At 42.4% G+C, this 27,229-nt stretch overlaps 2 long non-coding RNA genes across 2 annotated transcripts in view; one reads left to right on the plus strand and one right to left on the minus strand.

The window, feature by feature from the left end:
* Positions 1-27,229, minus strand: part of LOC120373023 — a 110,152-nt gene that overhangs the window by 59,403 nt on the left and 23,520 nt on the right. The window lies entirely within an intron of this gene.
* On the plus strand, positions 1,938-26,700 carry LOC120373024. The gene is made up of 5 exons (XR_005585335.1): positions 1,938-2,148; positions 6,491-6,572; positions 20,296-20,347; positions 24,468-24,591; positions 26,584-26,700. It is a non-coding gene; the product is annotated as an uncharacterized LOC120373024 (long non-coding RNA).

Here is a 27,229-nt window from a genome sequence, read left to right on the forward strand (position 1 = left end):
CTCTGATGCGTCCGACAACTGTGATCAGACAGTCATCAGATGGCTCCAAGAGCTGCCCTACCCTGCACCAGCCCCTGAATAGTTGAGGCATCGAAACATAAGGACTGCCGTATTGGATCAGACCCCAGCATCCAGAGAGTCCAGTTTCCTGTCTCCCACAGAGATGAGCCTGCTTGGTGTCTATAGAATCCACAGAGCGGCTGTAGCTGGTTTTGTTTTCAGTTAAAACAAGCAAGTAAAGGTTTTATTTCCTGACATCACCTCTCAGTCGTGTGACTTTATTTTTTGTGCAGAATGTGGATAGAATTGGAACCCAGCCTCAGTTCTCCTCACCAGGAAAACGAGGCTTTTGCTGTGAATACTGTGAAACGTTGCAAGGACTCTGCCAGCTGTCGGGGTCTGCCCACAATGACTCACCACGGCTGATCCATGCAAAGGCAGGAACAATGGCTTGAATGGGCCAGTTCAACATGCTGATTATAAATGATAATGGCCTTCACTCAGAAAAGGCCATTTATTTACTTTTTTGGAGTTCAGCATCTCAACAATTTATTTTTCCTCTACTAGGGAAGTAATATATTGACAGCCTTACATTCATGATATATATGTACGTCGCTACACTAAATGTCAGATTCAAATAGATAATTTACAAAATCCTGCCCCTGCATATCACGCTTTACTAGGGTAGGTGCACATAACTCATTTTTTCATCCCCATCAATCACCATGGGAAAGGTGGAGAAGCAGATTTGGTGCCTGGGTTGGTGACTGTTCATAGTAGCTTTTCAGAGCTGATGTATTGATGCTCCTTCACAGATGACTGCGTCCTTGCTCCGTGCTAAGCTCCACAGCCAATGGTCAGCTATCAGGGCGAATGGCAGAAGCGGCCTCCCTAGGGGGCCTTATGCTTCCCCCCAAAAAACTCTCGAGAGGGAGGATCTTTGCAGCAGTGCATACTGCAGCCCAACCCATTCCCCTCCCAGTCTCTCCAGCTTGCCACTCCCTGCCTGCCGCTTTCCAGCATATTGGAGACCCACACAGGGGCCTCCCCACTGCCTGCCCCCTCTGACCAGTGGAGTGGCACCAGTCCTGTTGCAGCAGAGGGGACCCCCGGACTTGCCACAAAAAGCAATGGACAGAAGGGAAAATGCCACAAGTAAGTCTCTTACCAAAGATGCCCCACTCAGATTTACAAAGCAGTGATCAAAATGCATGGCATGAGATCTATCATTTGTTAGGTGCAGCTGAGGATGCCAGCTGTGCCACAGCACCTACAGCTCAGAGTTTTCTAACCCAGAGGACATACCAAAGAAAGGACAAACAAATCAGCTCTGTATTAAAAATGTTCTATTCTAGTACAACTAGCATCTAATTAGCTGTTTAACAGGTGGGCTGAATTAGTGAAGGAGCTGTGTGAAATAAAACCCAACTGATCATTTCATAAATATATTGGGATGAAAACTACTACTGGCATCTGACAGCAGAATACACTTCAGAGCTTCTTCACCCCCCTCCGAGCCCTGGTATTAATTCACTTCCCATGAGAGCCTACATTACGTTTGCTTAGCTGTGTCCATATCCCTCAGTCCTTAAGCAGGCAGAAGTCCCACTAAACCTATTACTCCCAGTAGCAATTGCAATTCTCATGAGCCTCATAACAACTGAAAAATAAATTCCATCAACCAGCAAAATTAAATATTGAATCCTTTAGAATTATTTTTCAGATGCCTGTTTTTTCCCTTCAAGACGCAGCATATTAAAAATACTGTGTCTGCAGGAACCTAGTCAGTTTAAATACTTATTGAAGCATGACCTATCCCGGTACTATTATTCATCAATAAAGACTGGAGTTACTATAGTAACTGGATGACATCACAGTTGCTTTTGCTCCATATTTGTCCAGCACATTTCTCCTTTCTTTCTACTCTTTGCCTCCAAGGCCACCCAGTGGATCAGTGCCAGAACCTGGATCAGAACCCACATCTCCCAGTCCACTAACTATTAGACTCAAATGCTTTTTCTTCCCCATCTGAAGACTAGATTTGATTCTGCTGGAGATTGATTTCCCCATAAAAGTACTGTCGGTATTTCACCTTTTGATCATATTATAAAACTGAAAAATTCTTCTTGTCAAGATTTTGGAGAAAAGGTATCCATAAATAGCAAAACAGAAGCAAGCAACTAATAGATCTAAAATAGCTGAAGTGTTTAATAATATCCATCAACATCAAATTTACAGCCTACAAAGGATTTCTGGTATTTCACCATAAGCCTGTATTCTGCAACCTGCTTATCAGAAATAGTTGTGCATATCTCTTGATTTAGTCCACAAATCTCTATTTTAATTTTCTTCTAATCTTTTCTGTTTCCTTTCCTCTTTTGAAAGGCAAACCTTGTAGATAAACCCTTCTGGAACTATGCAAGTGAAAAAAAAAAGGCTTTTCTATTGATGTATATCATCGTATCTGCTGGTACTCTGGAACTGTCAAAACAGAATCCATTTTCTCTTTTGCAAGGAATCTAGCTGGTGGATTTTCATGGTTATGGCTATTGATGGATGGATGTGTCAAACCCATACTCTGGGCAATCATGCTTAGCTCCGAACATGATGCTTACCAGAAAATGAACAGATATTATGCTTTCTAAAGTTCAGTTTTGAAAGCTACTCTGACTAGTGACAGTATTTATCATTCAGCCTTCAGCAAAGCACAAGCAGTAAAAAATAAAACCAGCAGAACAATGCACACTTACTAGTGCACTGTAAATTCCACCACCAAACCCTAAGGAAAGTGCTAACTGTATAGCTCTGGGGATTATTGATATTACAGTGGGACTGTACCGTGCACGCATAACATAGTGTGGGACAGGAACACAACACACACTCATGAGAGCGTTAATGAGCTTGTTTGGAAGGCTTTAAGGACAACGGCAGATTATGTGGGGCTAAATCTTGCTTTGTATACCCGTGCAAGGCCTGTTTGTAGCGAAAGCAAAGAATTTCTGTTGCATCGTGAGTCTGGGGAATGGAGGGCCCATGCAGGGGCTAGAAAGCAAAGGAGACATCCTCAATGACTCTACATCGCCCAGTGGAGTGGGTGTTGTGAGTGTAACAAGGGCATAGCCAGGCACCTGCTGTCCAGCATGAACCCACGGTTGCCAAACCCTGAGTAGGTAGAACACAGCAGGCCATATTCTCTTTCCCCCTATGACCTACTAGCTGCGTAGGTCTGTCTATCCTGACTCACTTGTTGGGGCTGAAGATTCTTTTCGAGGACCTCACTGTATTTCACCAAGTTCTCTTCAGAGCAGCCCCCTTTCACCCAGACTAGGTGTTGTGCCATTTCCTGGGATTTGTCCCTTGAAATGAGTGAGAAGAGCAACTCCCAGCTCTGACAAGCTCAGTGCAGCCTCTGCCTGCGTAGGTAGAGGGAAGCTCCCTTTACATTCCCCTGGTCGGGCAGCCAGCTGGCAACCTAGCCCAGAGCTCCTGCTTTGAGCTGCAGCTGCAGGATGTGCACAGCAGTTCTGACCAAGTGCAGAGGAAATGCTGCTAATTGGTGACATCTGCTCCGGTGTCTTGGCCCCCGCTGAGCTGAGCACCCCACACTGCACTCATTGGTTAGGCATGTTTTTTCCGAAGCAGCAGGCTGTAGAATCAAGAGTCTCTCTGCTGGAATCGGGACCCTGCCAGTTGTCTAAACTACTACGGGTTGCCTGGAAGTGCTGTGAACAGTCTGTGAAGCGCCTTGGCTCGGTAAAGCACTAAATGAGAGCTGAGTCTGGGAAGCTTCACAGACGTCACTCAGCTGCACACACCGCAGCCGGCTGGAACTTCCTGGCACCGGTGCAGACAGAGTCCAGGCCCTGCAGCGCCACCAACACAGCTTCCTACCAGCTGAGCGACAGGGAAAGCTCTGTTAACTCTTGGAAGCCGATCATGCCTGTGAGAGTATGAATATTTCACGATGAGACCGTTTGTCTGATAAGTTATGCTGTAGCCTTGCGGTACGAACATCCCTTTCGGCAAGGCTCCAGCTACACGCTGAGCTCGGAGTGGGATTCCCGGCTCAACACGAGCTGGCATGAGGGTACATACGTAGCTGCTCAGCTGAGTACAACAGCACGTACCCAGCATGGCTAAGCCAAGCAGTGCCACTGCCACTGCCAGTGCCGCTACACTGCTCTTTATGCTGGTGCCAGCTCTCATCGAGCTAGTGCAAGTACGCCTATGTGAGCTGCGTGTGGTGTAGACGCAGCCGCAGACAGTGGTGTGGAGTGGCTAGGGCACTGCAGAGGGAGTTAACTGAGCTGGGTTCAGTTCCTAGATCTGCCATGGATCTGCTGGGTGACCGCAGGTCAGGCATTTCACTTGGGTGCCTCACTGTCCACATCTGAAAGATGAGGATAGTGACACTGACCTACCTGGGTAAAGCTCTTGGAGATAGAAGCTTGATGAGTGCTACTGGGATTATTCAGACACCAGCACCTTCAGAGACAGTAACATGCAGGGAGTGCTCTTCTGAGAGGCACTGCTGAAAGAAAGCCAGTAGCGACAGTGGTCTAATCAGCTATGAGGCACGAGGCAATCCAATATTTTTGCAGGTACTATCTCACTGCAGCACAACCAGTGACTCTTTGGCCCACTAGGAAAAATGTGCTGAGAGTTTTCCGCTCAGAAATGAGTGAACTGCATGTCGTGAGTAACCTGGATAAGGTGCCAGGCACTAGCATTAAGCAGTAAAATTGTCTTTCTCATCTCTCCTTTCACTGTTGTGCTCAGGGCCCTATGTGGCTTTTAAGCCACAGCACATAGCAGTGGGGAGCCAAAGAATGCTGCTCACAGCATCTCCCAGAGCATTATGTCAGAGCCGGGAGATATGCCCACAGGAGCACTGGGGAGCATATATAGCAATGGTCACAGCTGCACCACAGAACAGGGTGCAGCACAGACCCTGCCATGCTAGCAGCTGTCTGCTGGCTGATGTAGAAGGGGGCATGTAGCAATGGGGTTCTTCCGCACTCAATCCCCCCTGGAGGAATCTGGAAGTGTCAGCAGTGCAAGAGCTCATCACGTGGCTGGCCCCTGCAGAAGTGAGGACTCTGCACCTACCTTGGTGCACCCACACAGGACCAGCCATAATCTACCCTTCAGTCTCTATACTACCTGGGTGGAATTGTGTGCTGCACTTCCAGGAGGCAGAGCACCTTTAAGCCACTGTCACACTCTTGGCATTCTGGGCTGGTCAGGGCCATTGCAACCTCCAGCATAATTTAGAGCAGCCCAGGGCTGCCTGTGGACAGCTGGAGCTGCCCAGAATCTTGCAGTGGCATGTGCTGCAGAAATCCTTCTCTAGTCCCCCTCACTCCTGTTTACTGGTGCAACCACATACAGGGGCCAGCGTCTATGGGGAGGGGTTGGGTGATGAGAATCTCTCTTTGGCTTTTTGATTGGACAAATAAGTAAGTTGATGGGAATTTTTCCTGCATAAGGACTGCAGCACTCAACAGTCAGTGAAGAATAATTTAAAAAATAGCAAAAAAGCTCCACAGCGTAACATTGCTTAGTGTAGCTTGCCAAATAAGAGGTGGTAAAGCTTTCCTTGCAAACACTAGCTGCAACATAGCTCCTCTCTACCCTTCCTGATTTGCATAACCAAAAGATGGCAGCACCCCACCACTTATGTGCAATAGCATAATGAGCATCCTCCTTTTAAGGACATATCAAAGACATTAAGTTAAGATATGCCCATTAGTAATAATTGCTGATGCTAGACAAGATGGGAAATTTTCCTGTATCATCTGCTGTGGCAGGTCTGACTGGAACAATAAAGCCACCAAACTTTACACTCATGTTCTTAGATTGTAACGTCGCTGGGGTGGGGACCATCTTTTGGTTCTGGGTTTGTACGGTGCCAAGCACACTGGGGAACTGGGTTAAATACTGATAAATAAATCATAATTTACATCTAAGCATCCTCAACTCCTGTTGAGCAAAAACTAGCCCACTGTGAAGTTGTTTGGTATATTTCAGAGCTTTAAGGACTTGCTCCTGAACCTGTTGAAGTTAATGGCTAAACTCCAAGAATTCATAGATTCTTGCTTCAAGTCCATTGTGGCTAAACTGGAGAATCTCTTGTAGAAGAACACCCAATTCTGATTATAAAACTTCCAGTGATGGAGAATCCACCATCACAACCCTTGCTAATTTGTTCCAGTGGTTAATTATCCTCACTGTTAAAACCGTGTGCCTTGTTCCTACTCTGAATTTCAACTTCGAGCCATTGGATCTTGTTATACTTTTGTCTGCTAGACTGAAGAGCCCTCTATTATCATTTTCTTGGACCCATGTAGGTACTTATAGACTGTGATTAAATCGCCCCTTAACCCCCCTCAATAAGCTAAATAGATTGAACTCCTTGAGTCTATAATTATGAGATGTGTTTTCCAAGCCTTTACTCATTCTTGTGTCTCTTCTCCGAATCCTCTCCAAGTTTTCAATGTCCTTCTTGAAGTGTGGACACCAGAAATGGACACAATATTTCAGTAGCGGTTTGGCCAGTGCCAAACATACAGGTAATATAACCTTTCTACTCCTCTTCAGTATTCCCCGTAAAACATCCCAGAATTAACCCTTTTAGCCACCATGTTGCACTACAATTCATGTTCAGCTGATTATCTAAATCACTCCCAAGTCTTTTTTTAGAGTTCTAGCCCACAAAAGCTTATGCCCAAATAAATTTGTTAGTCTCTAAGGTGCCACAAGGACTCCTCATTTTTTTTGCTGATACAGACTAATATGACTACCACCAAAACCAGGTTCCCAGGAGAGATTCCCCCATATCCTGTAATTATAGCCTTACATTCTTTGCTCCTACCTAGAAGTATGACTTTCTATTAGGCCATATTGAAACCCATATTGTATGATTGTGCCCAGTTTACCAAGTGATCCAGATAACACTGAATCGGTGACTTGTCTTTTTCTTTATCACTCACCCAATTTTTGTGTCATCTGCAAACTTTGTCTGTGATGATTTTATGTTTTCTTCCAGGTTATTGATAATAATTAAGGCTAAGATTTAGTCATGGGCATTTTTAGTAAGAGTCACAGATAGGTAACAGGCAATAAAAAATTCATGGTCCCGTGACCTGTCCATGACTTGTACTATATACCCTTGACTAAATCTTTGGTGTTCTGGGAGGTTCTGGGGGGCGCAACTGGCTGCTTTGGAGGAGGGCTCATGTTGATTTTGTATCATTCTAATTTCTTAATCAAAATGCCATGCAGTAAGTGTCAAATGCCTTACAGAAGTCTAAATATGTTACAAGAACACTATTACCTTCATCAACCAAACCTGTGATCTCATTAAAAAAAATATCAAATTAGCTTTCTTCCACTCCTCTGAAACTTCCCCAATGTTACAAGACGTGTTAAAAATAAATATAATGGTCCAGAGGGCTTCTCAGCCAACTCTTTTAAAATTATTGGATGTACATTATCAAGGCCTACTGATTTAAAGATGTCTAATTTTAGTACCTGCTGTTTAACATCCTCCTTAGTTACCATTGAAATTGAAAATATATCATCCTCATATGATATAAGTACATTATCTGGCTTTTTCCCCATATACAAACTAGAAATATTTATTGTACACTTCTCTGCATAATTATTGATAATTCTACTATTTCCAGCTAGTTGTGGATTAACACCATTGTAAGGGTTCCTTTTGTTCCTGATATATTTAAATGTCTCTTTACTGTCCTTAACTCCGTTGACCATAGATTTCTCCTTGTGTTGTTTTGCTTCCCTTATCAATTTTCTATAATTTATAGCTTCTAATTTATATTCATTGCTATCAACTTCCCCTTTCTGTCCTTTTATTTTTTTTATATTGCTGCTTTCACTTCTCTAAGACAGGTATCCCAAGCAGCCTCTCCTCCTGGGTCTTATCCCAGTTTTTACTTCAACCTACCATGTCTCCCTCGGTGCAACAGGTAAGGTCAATCAAGTCCTCCAGGATTATCAAATGGGGTTATAGAGCTCTCTGACTCCCTTTAAACCCTTCTGAGCCTGTGTGGAATCTATGCACCCCATCACACCTTCTTTCTGGATTGTAGGGATGTGACTTTTTAGAACATCTAGAAAATGTTCTTAAACATTATCATTCCCATTTATCGTCAGTTCCCAATCATCATTCACTTTTTTTCTTTTTAAGTTCTTTCTCCCAGCTGATTTGGCTTATAATTGTTTTCAGCTTTATGAAACTGTCCCTTCTAAAGCATCAGGTACATAAGTACCAGTTGGGACTGTATTGTGTTTGCACGTAGCCAATGTGATCAACCAGTAACTTTCAATTCAGTGATCAGTTTCTCTTTATCTGTAAAGACAAGGTCCAATATAAAATTCTCCTTTGCTGGATGAAACACTTTTGGAGTTAGGAAGTTGTCAAATATAATGTTTAGACATTCCAAGAATTTTTTAGTACTAGTGACATGATACCTCCAGCCTATATCACTCAGAGGCAGTTTCCTCCCTACATTTTATAGCTCGGTACTTACAGAGCCAGTCATCCTCTTCTCTAGTGTGATTTGGTAGTCTGTAGCAGACACCAACTAATATTTCATCTTGTGCTTTATCTATAGAACATTGATCCGTAAGGTTATTTGCTTCCAAGCTGTCAGTGACTTGGAAACAGAGAATGGTTGGCATTTTTGACATAGAGTTCCATTCCTCATCCTCTTTTGCCCACTCCATTCTTCCTAAATAGCGTAGTGATTTTAGCATTCCAGCCATGACAATCTTCCCATCAGGTTTAAGTAATACCAACAAGGTCAAATTTATGCTCATAAATAAGCAATCCCAATTCCTCTTGTTTATTATCCAGGCCCCTAGCATTAGCGTATGGACAATTAAAGAATTTCTTCTCTTCATGTCCCTTGGTGCCTGGATTAATTTTGTTCTTGACATCTTGATTTTGTGCTACAAGAATGCTCATTCTGCAGAAAAGGACCTAGGGGTTACAGTGGATGAGAAGCTGGATATGAGTCAACAGTGTGCCCTTGTTGCCAAGAAGACTAACAGCATTTGGGGCTGTATAAGTAGGGGCATTGCCAGCAGATCGAGGGACGTGATCATTCCCCTCTATTCGACATTGGTGAGGCCTCATCTGGAGCACTGTGTCCAGTTTTGGGCCCCATACTACAAGAAGGATGTGGAAAAATTGGAAAGAGTCCAGCGGAGGGCAACAAAAATGACTAGGGGGCTGGAGCACATGATTTATGAAGAGACGCTGAGGGAACTGGGATTATTTAGTCTGCAGTAGAGAAGAACGAGGGGGGATTTGATAGCTGCTTTCAACTACCTGAAAGGGGGTTCCAAAGAGGATGGATCTAGACTGTTCTCAGTGGTAGCAGATGACAGAACAAGGAGTAATGGTCTCAAGTTGCAGTGGGGGAGGTTTAGGTTGGATATTAGGAAAAACTTTTTCACTAGGAGAGTGGTGAAGCACTGAAATGGTTACCTAGGGAGGTGGTGGAATCTCCTTCCTTAGAGGTTTTTAAGGTCAGGCTTGACAAAGCCCTGGCTGGGATGATTTAGATGGGGATTGGTCCTGCTTTGAGCAGGGGGTTAGACTAGATGACCTCCTCAGGTCCCTCCCAACCCTGATAGTCTATGATTCTATGAGTTGTTCCTCCCTTTTACCCTCCCATTTTGCTGTCAAGTTTAATAGCGTACTGTCTATTTGTGCACTAAATCATCAGAAGAGTGCCGAAGTATCCTAAGTTGGACAAATTTGGAATTCATCATCAGCTATGCAAAAGGAGACTGGTTTCACTTAGATGCCATGGAGCTAGTAGAAGTGGAGGTATAGCTCAGCCTATTGAAAGAATGACGTGCCGGGGCATGTCCCACTTCAGTTGTGTAAGTGACCAAGACCTTGTCTACACACAGAAGTTGAACCCATTTAACTAATAATTAGTTTAAAAACACAAGCTAAACTGATCTATGTGTGTCAACGAGGGGTTTGCTCCAGGTTTAATAAGTCATGTCAAAGATATTATGTTAATTAAGCTGGTGCCATTTCTGTATTTAGACAAGACCTAAGAGAAAAGTGTGAGATCGTAGATAAGGCAGCCCTCTCCTTCTTGAACTTACACCTGCCCCTGGGGTAGTCATCCATAACATTCCCAGCACTATGAAATGCCCTCACATAGCCTCTCACTGGCGTTGTGGAAAGGTCTTCTATCAGATGAAAATTTCAGTACTGAAAATATGGCTTTAATATTATGTAATCAGTAACTTTCCATAATGCCTACATATGTCTGGCTGTCTATTTATACCACAATCTGGGCTCCCTAGCGATACATACTGAGCATATGGGAATCATGTGCGTAGCAATAGTGTTTTGTCCTGCACCTTATGTGGTTACTTACATTTGTGCAAAGGGAATGCAAAGGGATGTGAAAATGCTACCATCTGGGTTTAGCTACATTTATAACCACTTTGTACTGGTGTTGATGATTGCACAAGATGCATCAGAGGCAATGGAGAATTAGTATGTACATAACTGAATATTGGCAAAAGCAATTACGTATATCCAAGACATAACGTTCACATACAGGTCAGCCAACCCCACCACCGCCACTCCACACCCGATGACTTGGATTACTTTTGCCTACTCAGCAAAGCTGGCACTTAGGAAATGAATGATTTCCTACTACATCACCTATAGGAGAAAAGATTCCATGGTAGTCCTCTTCAATTACTGGACTATTGACTGACATGAAATGAGGGAGGTCAGCAGTTTGCTTCATTTCTATTTTGACTAATGCAGCCTCATCAAGATGGCTCAGAGCAAAAAAAAAAAAAAAAGCCATTCTACAGCCAGTAGTAAAAGTGACTAAGGGAAGAAGCCATTTTTGCAAGACAAACTGTAAACTATACTTCAAATTAAGCTTTTTGGCTGTAATTGGAATTTCCACAATGGCTATGGGAGCAGCCATTTTACTGAAATGTGACACCATTCATGACACTAGCCTGTAGGAACCCAGTATAAGAAACCATAAACCATTTTTCACCTTGCTTGAATAAAATGGCCCAATCCTGTAAAAGAGCCAAGGACCTAGAACTCCTGTTGAGGTCAGAGTTGAGGATGCTCAGCATTTTGTAGGTTTGGGCCCTTAATGTTTACTTTGAAAGAACAATTTTCAATACCAATTTGTTTTTACAGCCATCAGGAAAGTAACATGAAAAAAGTGATTTACATTCTCTTTCATGGGGTTGCAATAATGCCGACGTGGAAGGATGCTGTCCCTCAGTAGGATGGCCACATGGACCATGGACTGAACAAACATAAAGAACTAGGGCTTACTTTGAACCAGTTTGATGCTGGGATTTGCTGTATGCTTTTTCACTGGGCCAAAATAAAAGAAAGTGGGGGAAGGGAACAGCTGCAAGGAATTCAGAGTTTGTACCGCAGTGCAGCTATATTGTATTAATGTGTCAGGTGAAAAGCTTGTGAGCTGTATGCAACACATATTGTTGACCAGAGAGTACAACTGTGCTAAACAAGACGTAGGCAGGTCAATGGAAAGCTAAGCCTGGTATCTGAAGTTGTTTATATTAAGACTCTTATCTGCAACATGGGCTAATGGCACAATAAGAGCATGTTGTGTTAAGATAATCATATCTATGGTACATTAAGGTCCAAGTCAGAGCTGAGTGTATCTAGCCCCTTAGGCCTATTAAGGGCCTATTTAGCAGAAATGCTGAGTACTATGCTCGCGGTGGAGGATGCTACACAGGCTCTCATGATTCAGCTGCTTCAGAGCTGATTTAAATGAGGCAAAACTGTCTTTTCCTTTCTCATGGAACTCAGAGCTTCTCTACATAGAGTAGCAATGAATGCTATGGGGAGGGAGGGAAGCGATTTCTAAAGCGCACTAGCGTGCTGCTCATTAATTGGTCTATGTAGACTCGGCTGGGGTGCACAAAAGGTTCCCTAGTGCAGTCAGCATAGTACTGTGTTGAACAGCACTCCCTTAAAGTGCACCAGGGAACTGTTAGTGTGCGCCAGTAGGGTCCACAAGGACCAATTAGTGTGCAATGTGTTTAGAAATCACACCCCTGTAGCGTGCTTTACCCTGCCGTAGAGACAAGCCCTCAGTCTCTGTTCTTAGAATACATTCACAGGGCTGTCACGGAGAGCAAGGCTGTGTGGGCTAGTGAACCAAACACAGGGCATCTTGGGGAGAAGCTTCCAGAAGGGAGTGAAGTGGAAAAGCTTGAGGGATTTGGGAATATGGCCCTGTCCATACTAAGGGAGCTTAACAAAAAGCTCCGCTGACAGCACTGGTGGGAGACCTGGTGAAGGATTTATTGTTATTTATATTACAGTAGCATCTAGAGGCCACAACTGAGATCAAGACCCCGCTGTGGTAGCTGCTATGTAAACACTTGATCAGGGGTTCACTGTCTATGGCCTGATCCTGCAAACAATGACTCATGTGCTTCACTTTAAGTACAGGAGTACTTCCATGACATCACTGGAACTACTCGCATGCTTAAGCACTTGCGTAATCGTGTGCAGGGTCAGGTCCTAAATAGACAAGGTAGATAGAGGGGGATTTGGGAGGCAGTATCCCCATTTCACTAAGGGAGAGTAGCGACAGAGTGACTTGCCCAAGATCTCACAGGAAGTCTGTGCTCAAGCCAGGAGGTCTCTTGAACCCCCGTCCCGACAAGCCCACCCTCCCTCTGGATCAGGGAGCTTGTAGAACTATTACCACTATTTCAGGTACCTGCTCTGATTTTTTGCTAAGATTCTGGCATAGGCAGTACCTAAATCAACAAAGGGCGTACTTAAAACTTTGCTCCAGATTGCAGCAATCAGGGGAAGATCCAGCTATTGCAGTTTTGTTGTGGACCCGCTTCTGGGCGTTAGTACCCTACCAGAGAAGAGTTAATTGTTCACAAATCTTGGAATGCTACAGAAAGAAGAGCTGGAGGGAAAGTGACCACTTACGGGACAGTGGTCAATTAGACACTGAAGTCTATGCACGTCTGAGAACAGTGGTCAGGAATTTTAGGTCCCATTAATGCAACCCTTCTCTTGGGTAGCACCTGGTCACATGTGTTGTCCCACCAACTTCCAGAGGGACTAGTTGTGCGCTTCTGAATGGGAGGAACTATTACAGAACAGGGCTCAGCGTTACCATGAATTACAGGGGGATGCCGTATGCCATTACCTTTGCCATTGTTTAATATGAGGACACAAAGTCGGCTCTGCTAAGCAAGGGCCCTTGGGAGTTAAACTCAAATTGCAGCATCAGGCACATTGCTGCAGAGAACATGGGAGAATCAAGGCTGGAAAGTTCCCAGGACAGAAACCAATTTATGACAGTAACTGTGACCTGAAGTCCATAGTTCTGTATTTCTCACATTTAAATGTCACCATCTTCCATCATCACCTTATAATAAGTCCCCACAGAGTTGTTTCAGCATGAAGGGGTCTTTCATTATGTGAGCATCTCTGAAGATTTTGCACTGTGCAAGTGTAATGCCGACAGACCACAGTCGTCAGTGGGCGGGATTGAACCTGGGACCTCTAGAGTTTAGTGCATGAGCCTCTACTGCATGAGCTAAAAGCCAACTGGCTATTAGCAAAGGCTGTAGAGCAAACTCATTAATCTCTCTAAGTGGTCTCAGTGCTACTAGATGGGACAGAACGCCACACCCAGGAGGTGTGTGAGTTACACAAGCAAAGGGAATGAGAGACGAAAACAAGGGGCCTGCTTGTCAGCTACAAAGCTAGGTTGTCCCTAGTCCCTGCTTGGGTTTTCTACAATGGCACAAGCCCCTTCTTCTGTAAGCTGCTGAGCTGCAACCAGGTACGGCTCAGGCCTCTGAACTCTCTTAAGCATGGGGACTGCTCCCTTCTAGTGCCCCGCAGAGGAGCCAGCCACTCCAGAGATGTCCAGGAGGTGGTAGGGCCATGATCCTAACCCTCCTCTGCACCAATCAGCAAAGCTAGGCCTGCAAACAGAGGAGAACATGCAGCAGCGTTTTAAGGGTGTGTTCCCTCTTGTGTCTGAGAGGCCTGCATGCACCTGGAACAGAATCCCTCCCTGAGCTATCCCAAACCACTATGGCTCCATGTTGCCACCAGTCAAGTTAAAATAAGCCCATAACATACAGCAGTGTTCAGGTGGTATTCCAGACTGGGATCTCTCTGATACTGTATCTGCCAGTATTCTAAAAGTATTTGAATCCAGCATCAGATCCTGTTTTCAAAGAACTACCTCTCTGGTCCTTCATTTGGTTTTAAGCACTGCTCTTTACTGTATGAGCTGCATCGGAAAAAAGATTCTGTGGGTGGGAGGTTATCACAGCATAACTGCCTGTGTTCCTATACTCATGGATTTTCATTTGACAGTGACAAGATGGCTTAGCCTTCCAGCAGAATCTCTGTGTGCAGCTCATCTGTCAAGTGAAATTGATAACGTGGACTAATGATAACCTTCCAGTTTAGTGTGCGACCTTAAAGACAATCTTTTGAATAATCCCCCAGAAGCCAGCATCTCAAAGACTGGTCTGGAAATATTTTCTTGGTGCTCTTTGTTTAAAGAAAATTTGTCAAATATTATTCCTGATTTGGAAAAAAATTGCCACATGTGAGATGCTCCTTCTCCACACTGCTAGATTAGCACTGCTCCCCCCTTTCTGTTTACAAAGCTAATGCAAATAGCGATAGGCATGGACTGAAAAGTTCAGACCCAAGCTTTTCAAAGGGAGGGAATGTGAGATCTGGGGTTTTGGTTTGGATCTATCTCAAATCCAACCAATGCAGCAAAAGCATACACACATAGCATTCTTGGGCCGTGTTTTTACTTCCATATTTCAAACAGAAGAGATTAATTTCCATTAAGATTTCTTAAAAGCTTCAAGACATTTTTTGTTTTTGAAAAAAATAATTAAAAATGATAATTTAAAGAAAAACTTCAAGACAAAAGATGGGGCCAAACATGGACTAAAAGTGAGAAAAGCAGAATATTAAATGTGAGAGGATCCTGTAAATTGAACTTTTCACTCAGTGGAAGTTTTACCCAGTAAAAATGAGTGGATGAAACCCTAAGAAAGGGAATGGAGGACTGTGGGAAAACAGAAGCAGTAATAGGTCAGGAATGAAGAGAGGAGAAGGGTATTAAATGGAATAATGTAACACACTGGTTAAGTGTGTGACTATGTCTCGCTTTAGTCCAACATCTAAGATAACAGCCTACTACAATTGCTAACTATTGGAGCAACTTTAGGACAGCATAAGTGGCAAAAGTCTGTAGTTTTCATCTGAAGGTCACAAATAAATGCAGAACCCAGAAAGGGTTCACAAAAGAATACTGAAGTGTATATACCAAGTGTACTACCCATCTGTTAGCCAATACATATATGTTAGGTGTAGAAAACACCACATTAATGGGTATTTCACAGCATGGTATTAATATGCACATATATGGACATGTTAACTGAATGCATTATGCTCTGCCCAAAATTCTGTTCACCCATATCAAATGTCCCACAACACTTTGCAAAGCTGAAATCAGCTTTAGCTTTAGAAAATAGGAAGCCAGCCAAAATCAAGATACATGAATGGTGTGCCCTAGCACAGGTTGGGATGTACTGCTACGCCCAGCCGGTTAGGAATGGAATATCCAAAAAAAAAAAAAAAAGGGAAGACAAGTACTTAACAAAACAATCGGTTAAGCAACTCTTCTGAACTGGTGAGTTGGATTTTAGTGGCGTGTAAAGAGTTTTGTAACATGCAAAATCACATTATAAATGCTACTAGCTGAAACATGTATCTCTGAAGCATACCTTCTGTGTAAGGTAAATACACGGTGAGAATTTGCTCTCCAGAAGGAGGGAATCTATTTCTCCTTTTCTGCGTTGTCTTTACACAATACATTTAGCGAAGTTCAGTTAGTTGGTCCTTTGAACGTTTTTAAGAACGGGCTGAGAGTGTAGCCTAACAATTGGCTACTCCAGGGGTTCTAAAGCTTCATTGCACTGTGACTCCCTTCTGACAACAAAAATTGCTACATGACCCCAGGAGGAGGGACCGAAGTCTGGGCCTGCCCTAGCCGCCCTGCCCCAGGTGTAGGGGGGAGCCAAAGCCTGAGCCCAACTGCTTCTGGTGGGAGGCCAAAGCCAGGCAGGGGGCCTGTAACCTGAGCCCCGCCGCCCAGGGTTGAAGCCCTTGGGCTTCAGCTTCATCCTTCGGCAGTGGGGCTCAGGCTTCAGCTCTGGCCCTGGGCAGTTGGGCTCAGGCTTCAGCCTCAGGCCCCGGCAAGTCTAAGCCAGCCCTAGCAACCCCATTAAAGTGGGGTCACAATGAGAACCGCTGGCCCCATTTAGGCAATGCCATCAAAGAGCAACTCTCTTCAATATTGCTGCCAGGGGTATTTACTTCTATAAAAGAGATGGAGTTTCCATTTACCCCTTCTGCCATTCTGGCAGCTCATGAAACCTCACTTTGTTAATGTAAGCTGGAGCAAGATCACAGATCTGTCGCTGCAATGGCTTCTCTTTTCTGCGGCCTCTCTTTTCTCAATAACTTTCCCCTTCTCCCAGTAGCAAAGTTCTCCTCTGTGCTCTGTAGCAGCTATCACGGCTAAGTACTGCCCAGCAGTCAGGATCTGTTTCTCGCTCTTTCACAAATGCTGGCAGGATTTGTATTCCCTCTGTCCCGCTTCCAGTACATCTATTTGCATCAGTCTCTCTCTTCCCTCTCTGATGAACAAAGACAACTAATTCATTCAAACAACATTTCTCCATTTCCCCTTTGAGAATCCTTGTTTGGTTGCTTGTTGTGGGAGGCGACACTCTTAAAGGGTGTCTCCTCCCACAACAAGCAAACAAACAAGGATTTATAGCCAATTTGCTTTCCTGAAAACTGTCTGCCAAACCAACAAATGTAATACACATAGTGCCACCTAGGAGATGTTGGAAACTATTGGAGAGGCATCAAGGACTTGTATGCGAATGATACAACATCAGCACCACTTAGGAAATAGCATATGACAGTGTGGTCAAGTACTATGCACACGTTCTTCAGCCAGCTATGGCAGGTTATGATCCCAGCTCTGCTTATCTTCCTCAAAAGTCTACGCACTATTACAATATTCAGCTCTCGTCAGAATAACAAATAATCTGCCTCATTACCTATAAGCAAAGGAATAAATGGTGGATCAATGTGGATTAGCCAGAAACGACAGCTCTCTCCTACTTCCTGTATTGTAACATTTTAATTCTTGTAGTGTTGTCAGTTTTAGTTAAATGGTTGTCCTGGAAAATGGCAAGATAATCTTCAGTCCAATTCCTTATTTCATTCACCCTTCAGTCCACACATGAGATGCTGTAGCGCCAAACAGAATCCTGTGGTCAAAGTCTGAAACTTCATGGACTCTGACGGATTTGCACCCACTTACATCAAGGATGGATTTGCCCTGTCACATCCACCATGACATCAGCGTTATTGCTAGGGTAGAACAACCACTGAACATCACAGCAGCCTGGCTGCAAGAGAAGTGCAGTATTTTTTTTTTTGTATCTCTTGCAAAACACATAGCACAATATCTTTCTGTATTTGCTTACATTGGCAGACACTTTGTTTTCCCAATGGGTACTTTGAGATGTCTGGTCTGAATTAATGAAAACATATTGCACTTGGAGAATTGCATATTCATAATTAGGCTAATGTAACAATAACAGTGTGATGTCTCCTTTGCCTCGGCAAATGTACAGCAGGCACTGAAATTGGTATTGCACCAGTATGAGTCTGATTCTGGAATTCATTAGTATACAGCAATTTTTATGTTAGCAACTAATAGCTGTCCAGTGGCTGAAATAATTGATTTCTATGCAGGCTTCATACTGACAAAATTATGGGTTGAAGAGGTGTAACTACAAGGTGTAACTACACATTTTGTGTAGTGTCAGAGTGTAGATTATATACACAGCCTACAGGTTCAGGTACATAAATATCATAGAGCACTAACTTTCTTTCTTAAGGAAGAGTGGATATTATGGCCAGCAGCTAGGATTTTAATTTGATAAGTAATAGGAATTTTCACCTTTCGATCAAGTTGCATCATTGTTACATTAACTATTTTTGTATTATTCCGTTGTCAAATACAGATGTGCATCCAGGTAGCCCGACAAAAACAGCACTAAGTAGCAAGGCAGCGAGGTCTTGCCGGCCGGGCACTGATTAGGAGACAGGGGTTCTACTCCTGGCTCTGAAACTTATTGTTGTGTGACCTTGGGCAACTCATTTCACCTCTGTGCATCTTGTTTATTCAGATTATAAACTCTTTGGGGTCAAGGACTGTCTCTTATGATGTGTCTACATAGGGCCTACAACAATAGGGCACTGTTCTCAGTAGAGGCTTCCAAATAGCAGCTAGAGCACTGGACTGCCACTTGGATCTACTCCTAGCTCTGCCACTGCACTGCTGGGTGACCTTGGGCAAATCACTTCACTTCTCTGGGCCTTGGTTTCCCATACGTAAAATCCAGATAATGTTATTTACCTCCTTTGTAAAGTACTTTGAGATCTACAGATGAAAAGTGCTGTATAAAGGCTAGTTATTATTATTGACATTGATCACGGTAAGTATATAACCTTGAGTGAAGAATATTTTATGAAAAAGAAAAGATCCTTCAGGAAACCATTTAAATGCTAAGCATTAACTGTGTTTAAATGGTTTCCTTTTCCTCATTGCAGAAGACAAGCATTTTGCCCGTGGATTAGTTTAAACCTTACTGCTGCAGGGTTGAGAATGACAGGCCTCCCCAGAAGCTCATCTGTTCTCAGTTAGCGAGTGCACAGAAGAGAATCCCTGTTGAGATTCCAATGTCTGAGTAGATTACAAATAAATATGGGTTCCCCTAGGAAATCTGCTGCCTGGGGATAAAGAATGTGTCTGAAGTGTAAAATTGTTACTTACAGTGATGACACGTTTTAACAAAGGAGGTGGCTGGTGTCAATCATTAGATTTCATAACAGCACTGTTAGTTCTTTGTTTTTAAATGTATATTTAGCAACAAAGAGACATTTTATACAGCACTTTGCCATTCTTAAAATGGGAATATCCCTCAATCTGACGGGTTGGATTCTGCACTGATTTACATACCCTGCAACTCCAGGGACGTCAATGAAGGTGCATGGAATGAAAGTCTGAGTAGAATTTGTCCCTGTGTCCTTTATAGAAATCTAGCATAAGTAGTAGTAGTCATTGTAGTTGTTTGTTAATTATTATTATTGTTATTATTTTTACACGATCGCTTTTCGGCTTATAACCATATTTTAAACCAAGTTAACCTAATACACGGGAGCCAGATGATTCAGGTGAGTTATTTTAAAGGGCAATCTTGCTCACTTAGTAGATTTCCCCATCCTTAATTCCCCCTCCCCCCCCACCGTATCCATAAAATCCTCACGTTATCTGGATTTAAAGCAGGTAGTGGAGATTTCCAAAGTTGGAGTGTGATCCAAACTCCATTGAAATCAATGGAAGATCTTTCCATTGGCTTCAACAGGCTTTGGATGATGCATTGGCAATGGGAGAACCATCAGACACAATGCCTAGTCCTGTTGTTATTTGGATAATTTATATTCTCCCTACCTAAATTCCCCATTGTAGTTTCAAAGGCCCAGATATTCAAAGATATTTAGGTGCCTAATCCCTATTGATTTCAATGGGAGTTAGGCATCAAAATTCCTTTGATGATACATGCAAAACTGTTGATGGTATTCTTCATATCCTAGTCTAAATTGTTACCTAGTGTTGTGGGGTGTGTGTGCAAAGTTTCACCCCAGAGATGGCCTTATTTCAGTGATGGAAGAAATCATTCCTTTCATATGACCCGTAGTTTGGACAAGCAGATGGCAATTGGGATCCTTTGGGATAAAGACAGCTATGGAACTGAGGACTGCTATCAAGATGGTAACTCTTAATGGCAGCATCATTGCCTGATAATTCTATTTTCTTCAGTGGAAATGAGGTTTCTAGTATCTTGATCCAACCGGTGATCTCCATGTAACTGCCTCTGACTGTCCTCTATTCGCATTTCTGACTCTAGTGCTATTGAAAGTGATTATCTGCACAAAAGGAATAATGGTGGAATGCACACCTGGAATGTGATCTTAATCATCCAATCAGCTCTGTGCAATTACAGATCAACAAGTCAATTATTTTCCTAGGAGACTCCAGTCATGTAAACTATTTTTTTCTCCACTAGGTCATACTAATGAAGAACAAACTTCTCTTTCTACTGATATTTGTGTCTATTAGTAAGTATGAAACAATTACACATTTCAGTATTTGTTGGTTATTGCTTGGTTCCTAAATCCAACAAATTAATAAGGCTGGGAAGTGAACTGCCTGAAAACAGGGTTTCTTGTTTTCATGAGCAAGTTCCATGTGATGGCAAACAGGGCTGTGCTATTAAAAGTATCATTTTTTAATGCACAAGTGACTCCAAGGAAGAAAATATTTGCAGCAAATGGTTCTATCTACTGGCTAGCTCAGTGAGATTTACTCCTAAGCAGAGTTTTCATGGGGACGGCCAAAGAGGGGGACTTTCTAACATGGAACATAAACTTTGGTTCCGGGCTCTTCTTAGCTCCTGACCAGCTCAACTTACAATATTTTACATTCATTGTCATTGACTGACATTTGTCATTGACTGTTACCCCACTGGTCCAGTCACCTCAATGACCCATATCTTTCTAATTCTGCTTGCATTGTCTCCCAGTATGGACTCAATCCAGCAGTTGAAACATGCTGAATGCCACCTCCACCCCTGTACACTTTGCACTCATGTCCCAACCCCTGAGATACAATCCCTCCCTCTCCCTGAGCTGGTGCTTCTCCACACCACTCCTTCCATAGGCCAGTGGCTAAATGCCACAGTTTGGCACACAACATTTTATTTTAAGCACTAGTTACCTACCTGCCCAAATCTGAGTCCATTTAAAGGAGAATGGGCCAGCGTCTGACCTCAGCTGCACAGGCATAAATCTAGAGGTAATTCTATTGACATTAATGGAGTTATTCCTGATTTACACTGATGTAACTGAGATTGAAATCTGGCCCACTGCACACATGTCTATCATTGACACTGCTTATCTCTTCCTCTTTCCTGAAGCAACTCTGGGATGATCTACTGTTGTGACACACATTAGTTCATGGCCATCATCTTCTGTGGGCTGTGTTTGTCATGCATTACCACCAATCCACTAGCAATCAGTCCGGCAAATTAGGATCTTCAAATGCAACATCAATATAAATCCACTTGGCCTGGGATGAATCCAATTTAAATTGAGCTGCACTAAAAATTCTAGACTACATCATTTTAAGAAAGTTGAAAAACACAAAAACCAAGCAGCCAGGGCAATATAGAAAATACAATCTGAAAAGCATTTAAGAAGTCATTTTGACAAATGCACCGAATTTAGCACTGTAGTTGTGTAAGTACTACTTAATTAGCAGTTTTATTGTATAGTCACATGATAGTTCAAAATTGCATTAAAAATGGACAGTAGAAATCCTACCGATGAAAGAATTGCCAGAGATGAAGTGGTGAGATGCCATATCATCTGCATTATTATTACCTGTAATATGATAGCTTGGGCCAGTTATTTATTGATTTCGGATTGTGATGACAATAGCCTTTCCAAGAGATGAGAAACTTAGGCTGTGTCCAAACCACAGCTTATGTCGGCATAACTTATGTCACTCAGGGGAGTGAATAAATCACCTCCGGCTGACACGTTATATCGACATAAATGCCGGCATGGACAGTGCTATGTCGGTGATATAGCTTCTGCCACTCACGGGGCTGAAATAGTTAAGCGACAAGACGGCTCTTGCCCATCGGCTTAGAGTGGCTACATTAGAGAGCTTACAGCAGCATAGCTGCATTGGTGCAGCTGTGCTATAGTAAACTCTAGTGTAGTCATTCTTACAACTGAAACGCTTTTGAGTGTCTATGAGAGAGTGAAAACCAGACACAGGGTCCCAACCTCAGCTCTGGCCAAGCATTAGGAACACAGGAATTGCCATAGTGGATTGGACTCAAGGTCTGTCTAGTGAAGTAGCCTGACTGAGTGGCCAATGGCAGGTGCTTCAGAAGAAAGTGGTAAGAACTCTACAATAGGCAGATAAACCCCACCTTAGGTCTCACCCTGCTCTCCAATAGCTGCAGATTTACCTAAGCCCTGCAGCACACGTTTAATATCCCTTCCAGGATTTTTGTTGTCATTGATAATGAGAACTCTGGATGTTCTTTTTACCCACATACACATCCAACCCCTTTCTGAATCTTGTAAAATCCTCAGCCTCAACCGTGTCCTGCGGCAGTGAGTCCACAGTTTAATCATTTGTTGCAGGACAAAGTATTTCCTTTGATCAGGTTGGAATTTCCCACCTTTTAATCTCATTGAACATTCTGTTGTTCTTGCTCTTCTGCTCCTGGTTTCTCCAGGTACTGGACAGATCTTTTTTGTAAATTAAAGCAACCAAGTACTGTTCTAATTTACTTTGACTGTTTATGGCTCCAGAAGGCTTTTATGCAGCCAGGAATGCCTGAGGTGGATGTATACACCATTCACACATTCTTGCACTGGCCACAGCATAGAAGGTGTCATAGAAACTCCTATGGTGAGTCTACACCATCTGAGGATCCCCCACTATGCAGAAAAAAATCTGACTGGAGGCAGCTAATTTAGGGCAGAATAGTGCAAAATGGTCAGGCCCCAAATCTTCAGAAACAGTAATATTCCACCCTGGCATTACACCTTCTGGTGGGACAGATTCTCAGGTAGTGTAAATCAGCACAGTTCCATAAGATCCAGTCCTCTGACTCTTGCACACTTCATATTCCAATAGTGGGCCAGATTCTATTCCCACTGACACCACTTCCCAGGGTGGATAAAAATTGGGTTTTTTTTTTAAATCAGATGTTTAAATACATTTTAAAAAAATAAACACATTTAAAATTAATTTTGAAATTGACAACCTAAGAGAAGGCCTAAACTTATTATAATCTATTAAAATAATTTAAACTAATTAACAAACAAACAAATAAATAAATAAGCAGTATGTTTGCTGCCAAACTTTAAGACAATCAAAGCACTGAACTTGTGGAAGTTATCAGCTAAGCACCTGGAACCAGAGTTTGGTCAAGTGCTTAAGCAGTAGACTCTTCTATTGGTGCAGAGAGAATATTTTCTTAATTTCAGGTTATTCATCTAGTTCATTTAAGTGAATACAGTACTTCATTCAAAGTTAAGAAACCAATTAGGAGTTGAAAAATAGGAAAGCTTGTGTGCCTCTTAAAATCTATGAATAAAAACTAGGTGTGAGAGGATTAGATCTACTAGTTCAAAAATCCTGGAGGATCTGGTGACCAGAAATGATCAGTTCAATTCTCTAACTGTTCAATTCAGATAACACTTCCTTTGTTTAATAAATCAGTTCATTTTAAATGGAAAATATGTTGTGATAATTTTTTTGATAAAAGCATATTCCTTTTAAGGAAGTTAAAATAAAACTAAAATGCTGTTTTTGTGCATTTTAATTGAATTTGCATTTCCTTCCAAATTGAGTTTTACAACAAATCACAAGTAAAAAAAATGTAATAATCATCTAGTAAATAAGAAATGCATCATTCACCATTTTCTAACATAATAAAAAATGTCAAAAGTTAAGAATCTGAATAAATGTAAGTTAAGATATCTAATTGCTTAGAATGTGTACAGATACAGCGTATCCTTCTGCTTTGCAAAAAGAAGTACCAAATTTACCAAAAAAGACTATTTTTAGTTGCAAATCTATATATTTTAATGCTCACCAGTCAATGAGACTCAAACCTCCTTTTAGAAAATAACTAAAAAGTACAAATGCAAAACATAATTGAAATAAATGATCTAAATCAAGGTTTCCTTCTTGCTGATTTACATCATGATTAAAATTGGTGATTTAAATTGTTTTGATTTAAGTCAATCCACCCTGCAACCGGCCCCCTAGTTTACCGTAAAGAAGTGGGAGGAGGAAAAAGCCTGTTTATTTATTTATTTTTAAAAAGTAGACATCAAAATATTTTCCATCAGTCAGTGAACTCTTTGGTTAACTCCAGTGAACTGATGTCCATAAAAGCTCAGTATTGATTTAAAAATAAAAAATCCCAGTTAACCATTAAAATAGATTAGTTTAAAATAACTCAAATGAAAGCATTTCCTGTGCCAGCATAACTCACATTCATTAGTATTAATGGCTTTTAGTAAAATAGACTAGAGGGGCAATGACTCTGTGGGCCTGCTGAGATCATCTGGTTCCTGCTGGTAAGCAGACAGGGCTGTGTACTGAATTTTTTACAAATGATCTCAGGCAGTGATTTGCTGTTTACAGACGGATTAATCCAGAAGCCCGTAATTCCATGCCCTGTGGATGAGAAAAAACCCCAAACCGCAGAGCCCAGTGTTTCGCAGAGAGGGTGTGCTACCTGTTTGATCAGACACGTCGTCTAATGCAGGTGGATATTTTGACAGAATTGCTTGTAAGGTTGGTTTGGAGTTACTAACACCTTCTAAGCTTTTTTTGAAAGCATGGAGCCAAAGGATCATAATCTGTCACGTAATAAAAAAGACTGATCCTTGCTGATCTACCCAATCTGAATAACACTGTATTTGTATATTCAGGGGGAGATTTTCAAAGGCAATAAATAGAAGATAAATGACCAACGCTCACTGACTTTTAACGGCAAAGGCCACCCAACTGGCTTTTGTGCCTTTGAAAATCTCTTGCAAAATTCATAGGGGTAAAACTCCCACTGTACCACAGCTTATCCCAACTTGACATGCAGGGTCAGATGCACTTAGCATGCTCTGAGCACTTTGGGCTGCTCTAGCGATGCTGAGCAGCTACAATTCTAGTTAAACCAGTGGAAAATCAGTGGGATTTAAGCATGTGCTTAAAGTTAAGCATATGTTTAAGGGCTTTGCTGAATACAAATAAAAATGATTATAATGACATGATTCTAGCTTCTGTTTGCACACATCACCAGACTGCTATACAATTAATCACACTCCAGTATGCTAGCTGTTGTGGACAGGACCAGAACTGGATTACCAGGGTGATTGATGTGCACTGTTGGGAGGACTTTGTACATGGCATGACCACTCTGTGTCTGCTCTTATAGAACCTGATACAAATGTCATTGAAGTCAAGTAAAAGACCCATTAGCTTGAAGAGGACTAGGACAGGGCCCTTACTTGGTCCAATTTTCAGTGACACAAAGTAGATCCACAGTATCAGAAAATCATACAGGGAGCCCAGGTTTCAGGCATAGGCTAATAAACAGGATGTCGCAGTCCCTCAGACAGAGGCTCAAAGCAGCACTTAGGTGCATAGCCATTTTACGTGCTTAGTGGTTAATCTGAGCATCCAGTTGCACAATATGGACATCCCATTAAGATCCTGATCTTTGAAAATTAGCCCCGTCTAGTCGACTTGCCAGTCTCTCTAGAAAACTTTACTGGAACATATGACTTTTGTTTTAAATAGCACTTCTTAATAAAAATTCATACTTCAGCTCAACCAGTTAGTCAAGCCAATTTTTGCTAATGAGATGGCATGTGCAGCAACTTCCTATGGTATATAAACAGCCTGCAATTAAGATTTACAGCAAATCTATCTCAGAAAACAAATCACTCAGAACTTTAATATAAGATAACTGAACACGCCATTTCTGCAGAAGGGCTAGCACTAGTTATTCTGCAGTACTGTACGGTATGTAAAGTGTGTGTGGAGGAGCAGTTGCCGTGAATGATAGTGAAGAGAATTTAAGTTTTTTTTAAACTAATCATTACTTTATCTGGGGGACATGGTCCTCTTTGGGTGAGATTCTGAACTCAGTTGCAGTGAGGTCAATCAGTTCCTTGCATCCTATCCTTGGAGAACTATAGAGGCAATGAGCCAAATTCCTCCTTGGTGTTACTTCCCTGACCTCAGTGAGTTGCACTTACACCAGGTGGGGGAGGGATAGCTCAGTGGTTTTAGCATGGACCTGCTAAACTCAGGGTTGTAAGCTCAATCCTTGAGGGGGCCATTTAGGGAACTGGGGTAAAAATCTGTCTGGGGATTGGTCCTGCTTTGAGCAGGGGGTTAGACTAGATGATCTCCTGAGGTCCCTTCCGAGTCTGATATTCTATGATTCAGGTCTGAGTGGGCCTGGGGCTGGGTGGTGAAAAGGAAGGTGTGCCTTGTTCTGTTCCACAAGGTGGAGGCATTGACTGGTTCGAAAGGGAGCCCCAGCCACTTTGTGGGTGTACAGATGAGGGCAAGTGCAACCCAATTTTAACTGCATACTAACTAGTACTAAACACACACATTGCACATGCTTTATCTTCTGGCTGATAATAATTACCTCAGATTCATAAGAGTGGCTGCTAGCTCAACAAGTCACAGAATGCCAGGGAAACTTTCATCTGCAGGCTAATTTGATTAATTATCTCTCCTTCCTCAGAACACTTTGCAGTTCCCTTTGGAGATAGCAGATGGTAATTAAGACAACACGATTTGCACATGACCTTGAAGGGCCAGGCAATGCTTCAGCTTTGCATGGAATATCTTATGATCCCCACCTGCATCCAGTTGATTTGTTAATTCTGGAGGATGGTTTAACGTTGAGACCAGTGTCTACAAAAATGAAATTATTAAAATATTGAGAAGCAGGAAGGGAACAACCAGCACCATGTGGCCTGGATTTGGCTCTGAATCTCTCTTTCTATAAGGAACAGAAACAGCTGTGCTTCCATGTGAGGTGATTATACTGTAGCCTCTTGATTTATTTGCTTTGAAGCCAAGTTTTTATACATATCAGACTTCAATACAGATTTTGTCATTACAGAAATCAGCCACTCTCCTATCTGCCATAAAAATGGTTTAATTGTAGAACCCGAGTGGAGGGAAGATAGAGCAGATTGTTGGTCCTCCAAATGTCTGATTTGTAAGCGCAACACAGGTGGAAAACATTAGTAAAGCTGGGACTTTGCTCTCACTAGCAGAGCATCCCCGATTGTACTCTGCCCCCAAACAATCTTTTAGTCTGCTTGTCACTCTCTCTGATATGGCAAGTTATCAGCAGAGCCAATGGTGACCTGCAGATTCCT

The sequence above is a fragment of the Mauremys reevesii genome, linkage group 10 (assembly GCF_016161935.1).
Source record: "Mauremys reevesii isolate NIE-2019 linkage group 10, ASM1616193v1, whole genome shotgun sequence".
Classification (NCBI taxonomy): domain Eukaryota; kingdom Metazoa; phylum Chordata; order Testudines; family Geoemydidae; genus Mauremys; species Mauremys reevesii.